General features: G+C 37.6%; 1 protein-coding gene across 1 annotated transcript in view; it reads left to right on the top strand.

The window, feature by feature from the left end:
- Window positions 1-13,227: 13,227 nt before the first annotated feature.
- The window catches only part of LOC148179841 (uncharacterized), a 34,711-nt gene continuing 29,630 nt past the window's right edge, over window positions 13,228-18,308 (top strand). Inside the window, exon 1 of the mRNA XM_088030224.1 lies at window positions 13,228-13,397. The gene's annotated coding sequence lies outside the window, so the exon portion shown is untranslated. The remainder of the gene's footprint in view (window positions 13,398-18,308) is intronic.

Below are 18,308 nucleotides of genomic sequence, written 5' to 3' on the forward strand. Positions count from 1 at the left end.
CGTCGGTTTTCGTTTACCTGGATGACATTATCGTGGTTTCTAGTGACTTCGAGTCGCATATGCGGATTTTGGGCGAAGTCTTCCGTCGTCTCAGGGAAGCTGGGTTGACGGTCAGTCGTGATAAGTGTTGTCTATGTCGGTCGGAGCTTAAGTTTTTAGGTTATGTGGTGGATTCGAGAGGCCTTCGGGTGGATCCGGATAAAGTAGACGCGATCATTAACTTCCCTGTTCCCAACAACGTACGGGAAGTGCGTCGCCTACATGGCATGGCTTCGTGGTACCGCAGGTTTATACCGGATTTTTCCGCGATTGTCGCACCCATCAACGCACTGCTACAGAAGAACAAGAAATTCCTATGGACACCTGAGTGCAGGGACGCCTTCAGGACTTTGAAAGAGGCACTCGTTTCCGCCCCCGTTTTGTATTGTCCGGACTTCGAGCGAGAATTTTTTGTGCAAACCGACGCCAGCGACTATGGTCTAGGGGGAGTGCTCTATCAAAACTATCCTGATGGTGATCACGTGATTGCCTATGCGAGTAGATCCTTGTCAGCGAGTGAGCGCAAGTTTACGGTCACCGAAAAGGAGTGTTTGGCTGTGGTCTTTGCGATAGAGAAATTTCGAGCTTACGTGGAAGGATATAAGTTCACTGTCGTCACGGATCATTACAGTCTAAAATGGCTGCATAGTTTGAAGTCGCCCTCAGGTCGGCTGTCAAGGTGGAGTGTGACCCTACAACAATACGATTTTGCCGTGGTGCACAGGAAGGGCAAGGACAATGTGGTGCCTGATGCGTTATCCCGAGCGGTTCCTCGAGTGGATGTCGTAGGCAATGGTGACGCTTGGCACAAGCGTATGACGACAGAGGTCGAGGATAAGCCGTTGTCATACCCGTTGTGGCGCGTAGAGGATGGGGTCTTGTATAAAAGGACGAAGACACCCAACACAGATTTACGGGGCCCGGAGTTTGCCTGGAAAATTGTAGTGCCGAAGGACCGACGACTAACCCTCCTGCGAGAGAACCACGACGACGTCTTTGCCGGTCACACCGGCGTCTTCAAAACTTACCACCGCCTCGCGGAACGGTACTATTGGCCGCGCATGAGAGCCGACGTCGCTCGTTACGTGAAGCACTGCAGGACATGCATCGCCAGCAAAACTGACAATAAGCCACCAGCTGGACAAATGGCAGGCCGACCGAACATCACCAGGCCCTGGCAACTTATCTGCATCGACATTGTTGGCAAGCTTCCGCGCTCGACGCAGGGTCACGAGTATATTATGACAGTGGAGGATTATTTTAGTAAGTTCGTTTTGTTATTCCCACTGCGTAAGGCCGTCGCAAAGTCTATGGCGAAGTTACTGGAAGATCACGTGTTCTGTGTATTTGGGGTGCCTGAAGTCTTGGTGTGTGACAATGGGAAACAACTGGTTAGTCGTGAACTGAGTGACATGCTGCAGAGGTATGGAGTTCGGGTGCAGTTTACTTCCCTTTATCATCCCCAGGCTAATGCGGTGGAGAGACGACATCGGACCCTCAATATGATTCTGAGGTCATATACGACGGACAACCATAGACACTGGGACAAAGACCTCCAAAAGGTGGCATGTTGTCTTCGGACATCGAAACACGAGACCACCAACCAAACGCCATTCTTTATAAATTTCGGTCGCGAAATTCGTTTAGATGGGCGACCCCGCTCTGTACCAACAGCCGAGGAGGAAGTCGAACCACCCTCACCAGAACACCGTGCTACTGCTTTTGGAGAACTGTACAAGGATATTCGCAAACGACTTGATAAGGCTTTTGAACGCAACCGCCGAATTTACGACCTACGACACCGGAAGGTACAATTTTCGGAGGGCCAGCGGGTTTGGCGAAGGAATATGGCACAATCGAATGCCGCTGCGTATGTCACCTCCAAGCTATTGCCTAAGTTTGTAGGGCCATTTGTGATTCGGAAACGCTTGAACCCCTGGAATTACGAATTAGAGGACCTTCAAGGTAAGAGAAGTGGAGTTTGGAACATCAAAGACCTTAAGGAAGACCCCGGAGATCCCCCCGACGTGTAAACCCCAGCAATGTCTGGCCAGGGTAACCTGCTACGGTGATATGGGTAGTCCGTACAGCCAGTTTCCCCAGTGTGGATTTCAGTAGCGTCTGCACCAGAGTGGTCGGCTACCGAAATCAGCCACTTCGGCGTCTGTCTTCGAAGAAGCGGTCGTGTGGTTGTGTCCGATAATGAGCTGTTATCGTGTCTGTCTCCAGAGGAGCGACGTTAATAGTGTCATCGTTCGTGTATTTTTGTATCTTTGGATCTGTGGTTTTCTTGATGGTTTTGGTGTTGATATTTGTAGATGGTATAATTGTCGTAAAGTCGAAGTAGTTCGCAACGCCGACAAACCTCTTTTGTTTAAGGCTAGGTTGACACCGAATTTTCCTGTGTGGAGTGGAGATTCGTTTTGCGGTGTGCTACGTTGATTAGTCCTTGTATGAGGTGTAGTTTTGATTCCATCGGCTGTGTTACTGTATTGGGGATCATTCGCAATTTGGTTTGGTTGTTCTTTGGTATATTGTGATTGATTCCGTTTTGGTTTAGGATTTGACAGTCTGTACGGGTAGATGCGATTCGTTAGGTTGTTTTCCGCTGCAGTCGGGATGTTGAGTCGTATCGATCTGTACCTCAGCCTCTTATACAGCTAGTGAAGTTCCGAAGTTGGCATTGGCGCCTTGATTAGGGAGTTTGATTCGGTCTTCCATTGGCTATACAGGTGTTCGGCTACGTCTTCTTTTCTTTTGTTGTTGACAATTATGTATTGAGAACTTTTGTCTCACTAAGGAGCTATGATGCAAGGAGTCGAGGGTCCGAGCTGAGCCTTTGACCTCATGTTGTGATGATCCGGTCGATTTTCGTGGTCGTCGGTGAACTTTTGACACTCCGTTGTATTGTTCTTTTCGAGAGAGTTTTATTTTGATTTTGTTTAGTGGTTTTGTTTTGACGAGAGGATCAAGCGCCCAACCTTTAAGGTAGCTGCATAATTTAGAGTGTGGGCACAAGGGTGATCCAATCGCTCGTAACAAATGTAATATTTTCGGGTTTTAGTAAGTTGTGGAGAACATTAGGTTGAGAAGTACAAATTTCGCCGATACCTCACACTGAGAAATTTTGGGAAAATTTCTAACGAGGAAAGGGTGGGATTTATGTAACGGTATAAATTTGTGTTAGGGATTTGTGACGTGACAATTTCGAGTTAAACGGGAAGGTGTTAGAAAGGGTTGATTTTCGTGACCTTTTGACGCCTGTAATTTATTGGTTGCCTATTTTAGTGTAGCCGCATGGCGAGTTACATTGTCCGTTACGAATTCTGCTCAATTAGATTAATAGTTACCAGTTTGTTAGGTACCAGTTCGGAGGTGACTGGAGGAATACGTTTGAGCCTCAGAATTTTAGCTGGAGGACTGCTACAAGTTCCTCGGGGTTGTCTAGGTTGCAACTCTTTAGTTTTCATCTTTGCTTTAACTTTTCTAACTTCTATTTTCTTCCTTTTCACAACCACGTTAGCCTGCTTGGTGTTGATCGTGTCGTGGGTCGTTCTTCTTTTTGACCGCAACATCAACGGTGCTACTCTTGCTATTTTTTTTCTTCTTGCGATTGTTTATTTTGTTCATAGTGTGCGTTGAGGTCTACGATTGGTTGATGAATAATTTTCCAGCTGTTTACTTACCGTTGGCTTCGTTTTGCTGCTCTTTACGATCACTTTCATTCTTTGTTTTGATTCGAATAACCCCAAATTTTCACCTGTCAAGGGGTCACCTTCTCAATGACGAAATGTGACGTAGAGCCGAAGAAGCGATAGCAGCCATTCTGGTTCCGTGGTTCTCTTGCGTTTTAGATCTCGTGGCGTACGGTGCTCCAGAGTGTTTCGGTATTTTGGAATTTGGAGTGTGACTTAGTGGCCTTTTTGGTTTGATTGGTACATTGGTATCTGGATTGGGTCACTAAGGTTCCTGGAGGCAACCGGAATTTGTCGGGTCTCGAGATCGAGTAAAGCCACCACGACGTGAACCACGTGGAAAACTTTAAGGCCGCTTTCCATCGTAGGCCTTCTATTTTGGGTTCTAGCCTGTTCTATTCTGGGCTATTCTCTGTTTCGTTTTTTTTCCCTTTTGGTTGGGGGTGCGAACTGGAAGTTCGAAACTGGATTGCGGCTGACCGTTTTGACCGAGCCGTACAACCTCTTCCCTGTTGGATTCGGGAAGGCTCACCAGTCGGGAGCACCTAGAGGAGAGTCGGTAGGAGGAGCTGTAGGAGTCAAGGTCAGATCGTTTTATCCACGTTTTTGTTCGAGTCATCGTGTCACCGTTTTGTTAACTTGTTCCTGTAGGAGTTTACGGCTTCACCGTAACCGTCCTTGTTAATTGTTACTTGTAATTAGTAGTTGGGAGATTACAGCTTCACTGTAATCAACCGTGTCACACTTGGTCATTTCTTTTCTGTTTTTTTGTTGTACAGACGTCCTTGTAAGTCGGGACCCGGTAATTGCGAGTTTGTACGATCGAATTGTTGCGCGGATTTTCGGTGTGCCGTCGGCTTGCGCAAGCGTTCGGTCTACAGCGAATCGTCGTAAATCTAACAGCAACGATTGCCGGTGTAAAGACGACGTCTTTGTTTTCCTGTATTTTTTTTTGTTTAGGTTTTATTAGTGTGTTTTTTTAATATATTCGTTCCTGGTTAGAATTCTTTTCGTTTTCTTTTTTTCTCGTTCGGGTAAGCTACACCGAGTACTTTGGATCCGGGTACTCGCAAGTCGTAGCCGGAGGATCCTGGCGCCCTCAAGATTGTCGGGTCGGTGAGTTTTAACGAACCCACCCAGACTGAGCTACCGGCGTAATTTTGTCACCAGCCGGCCCGAGCGACTTTAGTCGGACAGTTTGTTTTTATTGCGTGACATGTTGATTTTCATTTTTTCTCATTTTTTCAAATTTTTAAAGTTAAATATCTCGAAAACTATTTGAGATATTGAGATGCGGTTTGCGCCATTCTTTTTTTCGGCTCATTTTACGTTAGAAAATGTTCTCGAAAGCCCAAAATTTGATATTCAATTTTTCGCGAAAAAAAATTCCGACTCAAACGGTGAAAATTTTTCAATTTTTTTGTTTTTGATCATAACTCGTAAACTATTTGTCCGATCGACCTCAAATTTAGCTGGTAGATAGATCTCGAGCTCCTCTTTCGACTGATGTAAACATAAAGGTATCAAACGTCGCTTTCACCTTGAAAATAGTGATTGAAGATCACCCCAAAATGGTCTCTTCAAAACAGTTTTTGGCCAATGCCTCGTTTAGTTATTAAGAAAATTAAACAAATTTGAGCTTATTTTACGCAGAATTTTACGCAGAATGTCACTCTGAACCTATAACCAAAAGAATTTTTAACTTTCGTCAATAAATAACTGAGTTATGATCACTTGAATTTTTGGGTTGTCGCCAGAGGGCCAAATTTTTAAAGATTCAAAACAGTTCGTGCTTAATATCTCGGAAACTATTGCAGATATTAGGATGCGGTTTGCTCCATCGTTCTTCTCGCGATTTTTTACATAAGAAATAAATCTTAGATTTTACAAAAATTGAAATTTGCAAATTTTCGCGAAAATTCATGACAAACTATGCTAATCTTCTCAAATTTTTAATTTCAGACATAACAAGAAATCGCACGTTCGGACTTTCCTAGATAGAATGACGCATTCTTCTAGTATCATTTTCCGTATTTTATAATTCCTTATATAACCCGCGTGGAATTAAAAATAAAAATGAAAATAGCAAGTTCTTAGACCGAGACAAATGCTCGAATCCGGAGCAAATATCTTAATAATTTGTTATTCCGTACAATGGTACCTAATAAATATGTATCTGCATGAGTGATCTGATTAGATGGATGTAACATTATTACCACGGAATGATGCAGAGAAGCATGACTGCAAACATCCTCGGCGCTTGGAATTTACCTGAATAAATTTTAAATATTTTCTCACAATTATATCGAGATAATGTTCTGATTGTTGGTGCCTTTGGCGCATCCTTGTTTATGCTTTTTGTTGGTTCCGTTTAAAGAAAAAATAACGAGAAAGTGTAGATAAAAACTGAGAAATTCGGCAAATGGTGTTAATTATTATTGAGTTGGATTTATTAATTTCACTCCAAAATCGCGAGTTTGAAGATTCTCGAGAGCGTAAACATATTTACCAAACTTAATTGAAAGCAGTGCCAGTGGCCCGGCTAACTAACTTCCGTTTGGATTCCTTTTTTCTCGAGGTTCGTTATACACCTAACACGGATTTTGTTTGTTTTAGTTGAAAATTATGTTTGAGCCGAACGTGACTCCAACACTGTCTAAAAATTACCGGAATTATCTTAATGGTCTCGTTTGCAGCATCCATTCCATTTAGGACGTATCGATCCTCTTGTTATTAGCTAAATCGTTGGAATTTAATTATTTAAATGCCAAGCGAAAGGGAGAGTCTCAAGATGAAAATCCTCAAATCTAATAAGAGAATGAAGTCGCAATCTTAGAGTTTTTGTCATAAATCGACCATGAAATTTTCGTGGGTTTCATTAATCGGCATGAGAAGTACGTCCTTGTAGAAACGTGCACAACCATTTAATTTAGAATCTCCATGTTTTAAGACGGTATAAAATAAACACCCTGTGCACTTCTCACGTTTGGCAGTAATCAAAGCTACCGAAGAAAACGCGCTGAAAAGAATCTCAATCCCAAGCATGTGGCATTAATATTCATGGTTGAGTCCTTTCGATATTCCATAAAGAAAACTCCCAACTAGTGAGTTCTCGAAATAAATTGCCGACCATTGAAGGACAAACCCGCAGAGAATTCTGCTTTCGGATTTGATAGAGCGTTATGTTAACGTCCAGATTTTATGTTCATGGAGACATGTGATTCCTTTCAAATTTAAATTCGTTCCATCAGCGGCTTCTTGTACTTAGTTCTCCGAACTTCCACTCTATTTTAACTGGAATTCGAAAAACTACATTCAAGTGTTTGTTTGGTTTATTGTACGATATTTATAAATGGTAATAAGAAAAGCGCAAAAAGCCGCTTTCACCAGTTTTTGAGTTACGCAGAAGTAACTGTAATACGGCGCACTGTCGGAGTAAAAATCCAAAACGTGACGCGTCCATAAAATGCGATTTTTTTAGACTGCCGATTTCACATGCTTTGTTGACATCCTTGCTTATGTTTGCGGTATGGTAATGTAACAATCAAGCACATAGGTCAACCTTGTAACCTGGCGACTTTGGTCATGGTCATTGACACCACAAATTGTTGAGAGATAACTTTGTTGCAATTTACCCTCATTAAATTTAAGGAAAGGAGACTTTTTTCGTTACTTCAATCAAGCCCGGAGGTTTGCATGCCGTGTTTGTTACTTAAAGGTAAATCCGTTTTTTTTTAACTTTTACTTTCCGAATTGTATAAATCTATACGTCATTTTTCCTGCGGTGAATTTACAGATTTACAAAGAATCTATTTTAGAAAAACGTTTTTTACTAATCGCAAAACATTGATAAAATACCAAAAACATTTTTTTTACTGCAGCTCTGACAATTTAGTGACAATTTGACAGATATGACAGTAGTTGAAAAACCAATCACAGAGCCGTATTTTTAATTTGGTGCCTACAAAAAATTCTCTGCAGGAAAAATGAGGTGTATCCACATTTTTTTTTAAATTAATTTGTTTTGAAGTTTAGTTATGGAAAAATTCTTGTTCTATATCTAGTATAGGGCACAGCAACTGTTAAAAAACTGCTTTCAATCGATAGCATGACCCGAATATATTATTTTGTAGCTGACTGGCATCATAATTCCGCTTATTTAAGCAATTGCATAATAATGTACCTTAAAAAAACTACATTGAACTTCACTTCAAAATTACAAAACTAAGTTAGAGTTTTGACTTGTTTATACAAAAGTATAACTAGACATTAAAAATTAATAATCCACAGAATATTTTTAGTAGCTAAACCAGCCTGCATTTTCCACTTTTTCCCTTATCTTCTAATCATCCTCTATTATTCTACGGCTATTTTAATTAATTAATTCGCTTTATTCATAAATCCACGATAAAGACTTCCATCTTCTTCACAAACTGATAGAATACATTCATCTCATTGTAAACAGCAGCCTTCATTCAAAGTAGTAAATTAAAATCGTCGGCGCTTACAGTTTCGTTTTGTTGTAAACAAAGCTTCTGTTTTCAGTATGAAGACCGTAAGAGCGTGTAAACATTGAATTCGAGGCTACTTCCCAAAGTTGGTGTGAGAAGTTGGTCCCATTTTATTATTTCATAATTAAATTATATTCTCTAGGTACTTGAAATTCAGATTCGACAACAAATTACTGAGTTATGGCCGTTTGAATGTCGCCAGAGGGCCAAATTTTTGAAGGTTTGGAACAATTCGTGCTCAATATCTCGGAAACTGTAAGAAATATTGAGATACCGTTTGCGCCAACGTTTTTTTCGCAATTTTTTAGCTAAGAAATCGTAATTAGATTTTCCAGAAATCGAAAGTTGGGATTTTTCGCTAAAATTCATGACTAAAATTATGCCAAAGTTCTGATATCAAATTCTCGCTTAATTTTTGGAGTAAATTTGCGTTATTATACATCATTTTACGCAGAATTTTCCGCAGACTCCAAATCTGGGATTGAACTTCAGATCCGACAACAAATAACTGAGTTATGGCCGATCAAAGTTTCGAATAGTTGATTTTCATTTTTCCTCATTTTTCCTAATTTTTAAAGTTAAATATCTCGGAAACTATTTGAGATATTGAGATGCGGTTTGCGCCATTCTTTTTCTCGGCTCATTTTAGGTTAGAAAAAGTGATTAAAAGCCCAAAATTCGTTAATCGATTTTTCGCGAAAAAAAATTCCGACTCAAACGATAAAAATTTTTCATTTTTTTTATTTTTGGCCATAGCTTGTAAACTATTTGTCTTATAGATCTCAAATTTGGCCAGTAGATAGATTTTGAGCTCCTCGATCGACCTATGTATAATTCAATGCTATTAAGCGTCGTTTTCATTTTGAAAACATTGATTGAAAATCACCCTAAAATGATGTTTTCAAAACAGTTTTTGGCCAATACCTCGTTTATTTTTTAAGCAAACTCAACAAATTTGGGTCTCATTTTACGCAAAATTTTACGCTGAATTCAAAAACATGATAATTTTTTAATTTTTGTTCACAAACAACTGAGTTATGGCCGTTTGAAATTTTGGGTTGTCGCCAGAGGGTCAAATTTTCGAAGGTTCGAAACAATTCATACTCGATATCTCGGAAACTATTACAGATATTGGAATGCGGTTTGCGGCATCGTTTTTCTCGCGATTTTTTACATAAGAAATCGTTTTTAGATTTTCCAATAGTCGAAATTTGCAAATTTTCGCGAAAATTCATGATTAAAACTATAACAAATTTCTCATATCGATATCTCGCTTATTTTTTAGAGTAAACTTGAGTTATTATACATCAGTGAAGGCAGAATTTTACGCAGATTCCAAATCTGGGATTTAAATTCAGATCCGACAACAAATAACTGAGTTATGGCCGACCAAAGTTTCGGATAGTTGATTTTCATTTTTTCTCATTTTTCCCAATTTTCAAAGTTAAATATCTCGGAAACTATTAGAGATATTGAGATGCGGTTTGCGCCATCGTTTTTCTCGGCTCATTTTAAGTTAGAAAAAGTGCTTAAAAGCCCAAAATTTGATAGTAGATTTTTCGCGAAAAAAAATTGCGACTCAAACGATGAAAATTTTTCATTTTTTTTAATTTTTCGCCATAAGTCGCAAACTATTTGTCCTATAGATCTCAAATTTGGCCAGTAGATAGATTTTGAGCTCCTCTTTCGACTGAGGTGTAATTCAATGCTATTAAACGTCATTTTTATTTTGCAAACATTGATTGAAAATCACCCTAAAATGATGTTTTCAAAACAGTTTTTGGCCAATACCTCGTTTATTTTTTAAGCAAACTCAACAAATTTGGGTCTCATTTTACGCAAAATTTTACGCTGAATTCAAAAACATGATAATTTTTTAATTTTTGTTCACAAACAACTGAGTTATGGCCGTTTGAAATTTTGGGTTGTCGCCAGAGGGTCAAATTTTCGAAGGTTCGAAACAATTCATGCTCGATATCTCGGAAACTATTACAGATATTGGAATGCGGTTTGCGGCATCGTTTTTCTCGCGATTTTTTACATAAGAAATCGTTTTTAGATTTTCCAATAGTCGAAATTTGCAAATTTTCGCGAAAATTCATGATTAAAACTATAACAAATTTCTCATATCGATATCTCGCTTATTTTTTAGAGTAAACTTGAGTTATTATACATCAGTGAAGGCAGAATTTTACGCAGATTCCAAATCTGGGTTTTAAATTCAGATCCGACAACAAATAACTGAGTTATGGCCGACCAAAGTTTCGGATAGTTGATTTTCATTTTTTCTCATTTTTCCCAATTTTCAAAGTTAAATATCTCGGAAACTATTAGAGATATTGAGATGCGGTTTGCGCCATCGTTTTTCTCGGCTCATTTTAAGTTAGAAAAAGTGCTTAAAAGCCCAAAATTTGATAGTAGATTTTTTGCGAAAAAAAATTGCGACTCAAACGATGAAAATTTTTCATTTTTTTTAATTTTTCGCCATAAGTCGCAAACTATTTGTCCTATAGATCTCAAATTTGGCCAGTAGATAGATTTTGAGCTCCTCTTTCGACTGAGGTGTAATTCAATGCTATTAAACGTTATTTTTATTTTGCAAACATTGATTGAAAATCACCCTAAAATGATGTTTTCAAAACAGTTTTTTTCCAATACCTCATTTATTTATTAAGCAAACTCAACGAATTTAGGTCTCATTTTACGCAGAATTTTACGCTGAATCCAAAAACATGATAATTTGTTAATTTTTGTCAACAAATAACCGAGTTATGACCGTTTGAAAATTTGGGTTTTTGCCAGAGGACCAAATTTTCGAAGGTTCAAAACAATTCATGCTCGATATCTCAGAAACTATTTCAGATATTGAGATGCGGTTTGCGCCATCGTTTTTCTCGCATTTTTTTTACATAAGAAATAGTTCTTTGTTTTTCTACAGTCGAAATTTTATATTTTCGCAAAAATTCATGACTAAAACTATGGCAAACTTTTGATATCGATATCTCGCTTATTTTTAAGAGTAAACTTAAGTTATTCTACATCAGTGTACGCAGAATTTTCCGCAGATTCCAAATCTGGGATTTAAATTCAGATCTGACAACAAATAACTGAGTTATGGCTCATCAAAGTTTCAGAATGTTGATTTTCATTTTTCGTAATTTTTAAAGTTAAATATCTCGGAAACTATTTGAGATATTGAGATGCGGTTTGCGCCATTCTTTTTCTCTACTCATTTTACGTTAGAAAATGTTCTCAAAAGCCCAAAATTCGATAGTCGATTTTTCGCGAAAAAAAATTACGACTCAAACGATGAAAATTTTTATTTTTTTTTATTTTTGGCCATAACTCGTAAACTATTTGTCCTATAGATCTCAAATTTGGCTAATAGATAGATTTCGAGCTCCTCTTTCCAGCGATGTATAATTCAAAGCAATTAAACGTTGTTTTCATTTTGAAAACATTGATTGAAAATCACCTTAAAATGACGTTTTCAAAACAATTTTTGGCCAATGCCTCGTTTATTTATTAAGCAAACTCAACAAATTTTACGCTCATTTTACGCAGAATTTCATGCTGAATCCAAAAACATAAGAATTTTTGAATTTTTGTCAACAAATAACAGAGTTATGGCTGTCTGAATTTTTGGGTTGTCGCCAGAGGGCCAAATTTTTGAAGGGTTGAAACAATTGGTGCTCAATATCTCGGAAACTATTAGAAATATTGAGATATGGTGTGCGCCATCGGTTTTTTCGCAATTTTTTAGCTTGGAAATCGTAATTTGATTTTCGAAAAGTCGAAATTTAAAGTTTTTCGCAAAAATTTAGGACTAAAACTATGACAAAGTTCTGATATCGATATCTCGCTTAATTTTTGGAGTAAACTTGCGTTATTATACCTCATTTTACGCAGAATTTTGCGCCGATTTCAAATCTGGGATGACGCTGAAGTAAGCGTTAATATCTTGAATTCTTGAGTCAATATATTGAATTTTCTTCTTTTATGTTATTTAAAATATCTGCTATTATTATTATATTATTCCTTATTTTAACCAATGGATTACGTAATTTAATTTTCTCATTAAACAAAATGAAAATGATTCAAATCATCTGTATCACTTATGTCAGTTTTCCTTGATAAATTATGTAGTCACATCTTTGGAATTATAACATAACTGCACATATTTACCGGCTATTATGGCATGCTTTTGATCATTAACTAGTTTAATCGTTATAATCTGTAATAATTATTATAAATTATTTCTTATTGCGACATGTTTATGTATGGCGTATTTTAAAACAAGTTGTTTATTTTATTTATAAATATCAGGATAATTTTTTTCGTAATGGATTCGTGTGTAGGAGTTTGTTTTTTTGTAAAATAAGAGCACAAGTGCAGTTTGCATGTTAAACAGGCTAGAAGTGAAGTCTAGAACTTGAAATAAAGTTTGAGAATAAAACTTTTTATTTTTACTAATGAAATAATTGGGAATGAATTCGCAGTAGTTCCACGAATGTTATTCTACGGATGCTCAGTTTGTGTTTTCCTTCTATTGTTGACTAAACGTTCCCCGCCTACAAAACCAACAAACGAATATTCAGAAAGCAATAAAACCGAGTTATGTAAGATCCTCCAGCTCGATTTATTTAAACAAATTAACTCTCGACATACTGCAACTTTTTGTCGTTATAAAACTTCAATTACATGCGCAAAACCGGCCAAAAATCAAAAAAGGCCCGTTCGCATTCCTCACTTTTTCTCATTCTTCCCCCTGCCGTCGCTGCACCTGCAGTTTTCCCGAAAAGTGCATCCGAAGAGCGATTGATTGGACCGGCAGCAGCTACTCTTGGGGCAAGCGTGTTTCAGGTGGCCCCAACTCAATCCACTTTGCGGCTTCTTGCTCGTGTGGACCGACACAGTTCTGCGTTGGCCGCGGAGTGCGCTGTATCAACGGCAGTTTTAACACTTGTCCGATGTGATTTCGTGCCAGTGTAAACAAGGATCAACCCTCCGGACACGTTCTGTCACACTTTCTTGTGGATTTGTGCTGAAGAACGCTCGGTGTGTTTTAACAACAAACCCCCGGATCTGGGGTGAGTTTTCAGTGAGTGATAAAAGGGAGACATGGAGAGGACGGAGCATCCCCAGTAAAAACGTGAGTTGCCGAAAATAGATGTGTTTGTAAATATTGGCACTGGTTCAGTCGTCAAAAACGGAGTCGTGGGTGCAGTTACGTTTATAACATTAGAATAATCACGAAAAGTTTAATTTCATGGACACCTCTGCCAAAGTTACACTTTACAATCTTATTATTACAAGTTTCCCATCAGTGTTACGGCATGCAACCTACTCTTAACAAATTGCGAAATAAGTAATTGTGCGGAAAAGCAAACAATCGTGGATTAACTAAAATTAACATGTTTGACTCTTCGGAGAATTACTGGAGGATTTCATTGTTTCTCACGGGCTCTTACTATAAGTGCTTACATTAATGGAAATTAATTAAGCCAACACCTACCTTGCAATTAAAGTGTAAGAACTATGCGAGCGTATCTCACATTTTTCACGTCTCCTGGAACAAATTGGGATATAGGAAATGAAGCGCTGTGACGCTTTTTGCATTTACAATTTGGACCAGTTCCAAACGCAGTCTACAAACTAAAATACATTTTTCTCAGGTATCGCTTTGTCAGTTATCCATTGATGGATCATCTGTCGTTATTTTTAACAGGAATTGGTTAATAGAGTCGGTTTCTTGCATATGCACCAGCTTGTACTTGATTAAAGTGGTGATTGCCAATTAATAATAATTACGGGTAGACTTGCCATTCAGGAACTGGCAGTTATTTTCGCTTAATGGATAATTAGTGGAGATTTGTGGCATTAAACGGGATTTTCGTGTAAAAATGTGGGTGAAATTGAGCGGTACTGTACCACAAACACCTGACACTTATGTAAGTTTATGCTAATGTCGGAAACCAGAGGATTTTCTAAGGTTCTTGCAACAATTTCTTACGTTTATTTTATTTATAAGAGGTATTTGTTATTAATTAATCATAATTTCACGGTTTCCTTTCACTGCATCCACTACAAGTGTTCGTTTCTTCATGTGTCAGTTCTTGCCAGTTATTGCATAAAATAATATTCTCAGCATTACATAACGTGTTCTTTGCACTCTTTCAGCCTGTAGGTCTTTGGACTTTTCCGAATCTTTTAAGTTCTCGAATTTCTGGGTTTCCTGGGATTCTTTTAAACTGCTGGTTTATTGTTTCTTTCTTCTTAAGATTTGTGTACGTTTTAATAGTGTAGAACTGAACTGAACTGTAATTCTTTGAAATTTTCAAGAATTTGTCAAGAATATTAAAAAAATATTTTGCCTTTAATTTATGTGGTTCTATCTGTAAATTTTATGTTAAATTCTGGGGAAACAATGATGGTCACCACAAAATACCAAAATTAACTTTGTTTCAAAATAAATAACTGTCAAAGTGGATATGCAATCCTCCAATTCTGTCGAACTGTGTTTGTTTATTATTATTTATTCACCCGCTCGACAACATAAACAAATTTCTGGTTTTAATCTTGTATAAAAAATGTAAAAAACGATCGGTAAACGTAGTTCATAAAATATAGGTAATAACGAGTGTTCAAACAACATATAATAAAACAAAAAAAATACAGAAAGTGCTTGTGGAGCACTCATCACCGCTCAATTCCCTTTCAATAAAACGGCAATTTCTACCACTTTCCGCGTTCATACGACACAGTTTCCAATCTTCGCCCTTCGAAACTTCAGAGGCAGTCATTTAATTAGTTCGTTGACGATAAAAGCACGTCTAGAGAAACGAATCTGAGTGTTTCTGTTGTGGATTCTATTAGCGCCGCTTAGAATAACCGAGAGAAAATTCCCTCGACCGACAGGGAAATACCTGTGGCTTCTATTATTAGCAATCAGTGTTTGTGAAAAAGGTCGATGGTCAAGTAGATTAGGTAATTCGAGTGTAAATGTCAGCGCGAGTTAATTCATCAAGTCAAATTTTGAAAAGCCGTGAAAGGAAACTTTCATTTCCTCCATACCGCCGTTATCAATTGCAACTAATATTCGCTGAAAAGCGTGATTTATTGGTAAATTAACGTGTTAGTCAGAGGTCAACTCGTTGCTTTTCTGGAAACTGATTCGGGCGTTGGGAAGGAAAAACGTCTGGATTTCTCACGTTTGTGTGGACAAAAGAATTTCACACCTGTCTTGGGAAGGGTCGGAATTTACCTGTGTTGAGGGATGAACAGGTATTGTTGGTCGTAGCTCAACAGAATTCTAGACATTCCTAAACACGCCAAGTCATCGTCTTTGTATTACTTGTGTACACAGCATTTTACCAGTGGCAAAAGCATTAATATATTTGTGTGTCAAGTTTAATTGCTCCAGTTATTTATGTAGCAGATTATCTCATTTTAATAATAATTAATTCTGGACGTTTCATGATGCATTGCGTTTGCAGCATTTTTGCGGGATTAATCCCGAGAATACGCAATGAAATTACTGACCTAAAATCCAAATGCGAACGTGTGCATTAATCAACGATTTTTCCGTAACAAACGCGACAACTGAACATACAATCGCACTTTCTCAGAAATTTTGAAATCGACAAGTTTATAGCCGATGAAGTTTATGGCTAGAAATCGGAATATGTATTGGATTGTATTCCCTAAAAAAGCCAAAGTTCTACTTTAACGAAAAGTGTGTTAATGAAATTAGATTCAACTCGCACTTGAGTGTTGTCCGATGACTCCGACTGCAATTTGGCGTTAATTTCTACCAATTACGTCTCTAATTGTCCCCATTAAAATCTTTGAGAAATTCCGAACATGAGGAACATGAGACGATGAAAATTTCCGCGTTTTGTGAGTGCACGAGAAGAAAATCGTAGTTTTTATAATAAGATTGTGTCGTAACGTGTTTGTTTGTCATGCATCACGTAATTGGTCGTTTCCTTGTTATTTTTCCATATAAATCTATCATTATCGTCTAATTAAAGACCACAATGACTTCTCGGTTTATTCCAGAATTTGGTCATTCGATCTTCAAGGCGGTATTTGCACAATTGTTCAGGGGTATCACCTGTCGATACTAATTAGTGTTAAAAGCTTCTCCGCAAACAGTCACGAAAATCAGCCTTTCTCGTTTCGGTCTGTTTTGCTCTAATCTAATCGATGATTTAGTTTTAATCGAAGATTGTTTGCGTTTCATTCCATTAAAACTCCGCAATTACCTTCCAATTTTCATCTCAAGAGCGGAGAAAGCATCCCACTGTGTAATCTCTGACATTGTTTATTTTACAACCCTCTCGGTGGCACGAAATGGCCACGCTGCGTTAAACAACGCATTTTTTTCTTCTTCCCGCGACTTCACGCAATAACACGATCAAAATTAATCTGTTTGCGATTCATATTTTCTTATTTATTTGGCTCCAACGGTTCGGCGAACCATTACCGTCAATATTTTTATTAATATTATTTAAGGACGTGACCTCTATGCTTATCATTTTCGTTCGTGATCACGTATTTTATTGGAAGCGAGAATCATCTTCACATTCTCGATTGAATGTTGTTATTATTACAACTGAAAAATTCACGTTACAGTTGCAGTTAAATTACTTTTCTCTGAAACTATATTTCGAACCAGAAATTTTAACAGTTTGGAACAACAATGAAAGAGATAGTTATGGATAAAGAGGCACCAAAGAAACTACCTCGCGATTCTCTTTTATTTGATTCGAAATTAATTATCCCAGTTGTTTACAATGTTAACATCATTAAATATCTTTATTGCATACTTCCATTGAAGATTATGTCTCCTTGTGCGCCTCCCATGCTGTTTAGTGTCGGAGATAATCGGTTGGATATATGAGGTTCACAGGACCGTAATTAGGAGGCAGAATTATCGTTCAAAGAAACAAAAAATTGAAAATACCGCGAACTCTATCGCTAAATTTTCTGTTATAAGAAACAATACCCTCCATTGATTTTCCGGGGACTCGTGTACCGTTACCGTTCCTCACAATCTGCTTTTCTTCGGCCGACACGTGATGGTAATTACAATTGTAAAGTCTAATTGTTTGCATTTTAAGTGAAGTTAACGTCTTCTTGTCATTGTTATAACTCGAAAGCGCGTTCAATAATTGGCTTGTTTTTACGGAATTGTTCCTCTAATTATCGCCCTTGTCAACAAAATTTTCCAATGGTATTCCAATCAGACAATGACGGAATTGTGTCTCGAGATTTTTCCAAGAAAACTCTTTGTTAGGTGCAAAATTATGCTTTTCATTGCCGCATACAGTAGACTCTCGATAATTTGAAACTCAAGGGACCTGGCAAAAAGTTCAAATTATCCAGTGTTCGAAACAGTTCATAAACAAGTCTAAAAGAATGTCTTACCTAATTTCCATCGCAATAGCACGAGAGCTTCTCGAATTATAGACGAAAGGACAAACATTTCTATTTTATTTTACTCTATTTGTTTTCTAAAAAATTCCAAAATATATTACTTCTGGTCTGAAGTTTTTGAAGAAATTCCAAAATATATTACTTTTGGTCTGAAGTTTTTGAAGAAATTTTGCACAGTTCATAAACAAGTTTAAAAGAGTGTCTTCCCTAAATTTTATTGCAATAGCACGAGAACTACTCGAGTTACAAGCGAAAGAACAAAAATTTCAATTTTTTTTTATTTGCTATCTAAAATAATTCTAAAATTTGTTACTTTAGGTCTAAAATTATGAAATTTGGCACAATTCATAAACAAGTCTAAAAGTGTTTTCCCTAAATTTCATTGCAATAGCACGAGAACTACTCGAGTTACAAGCGAAAGAACAAGAATTTCTAAATTTTTTATTTGCCATCTAAAAAAAATCTAAAAAAATTATCGAGAACCTACTGTACTTGCAAATTTTTTCTAAAGGAATTAGCAGCAGCAAGGCATATGCAAATAGAAACAACTTCATGCTTCTCGCCTTTTAAAGTACCCATCAAATGTGCAGCAACAATAACCGTTTCTTCATTGGATTATATC

This window comes from Gnatocerus cornutus, chromosome 2 (assembly GCF_029298725.1).
Source record: "Gnatocerus cornutus isolate USDA-ARS CGAHR chromosome 2, icGnaCorn1.1, whole genome shotgun sequence".
Lineage (NCBI taxonomy): Eukaryota > Metazoa > Arthropoda > Insecta > Coleoptera > Tenebrionidae > Gnatocerus > Gnatocerus cornutus.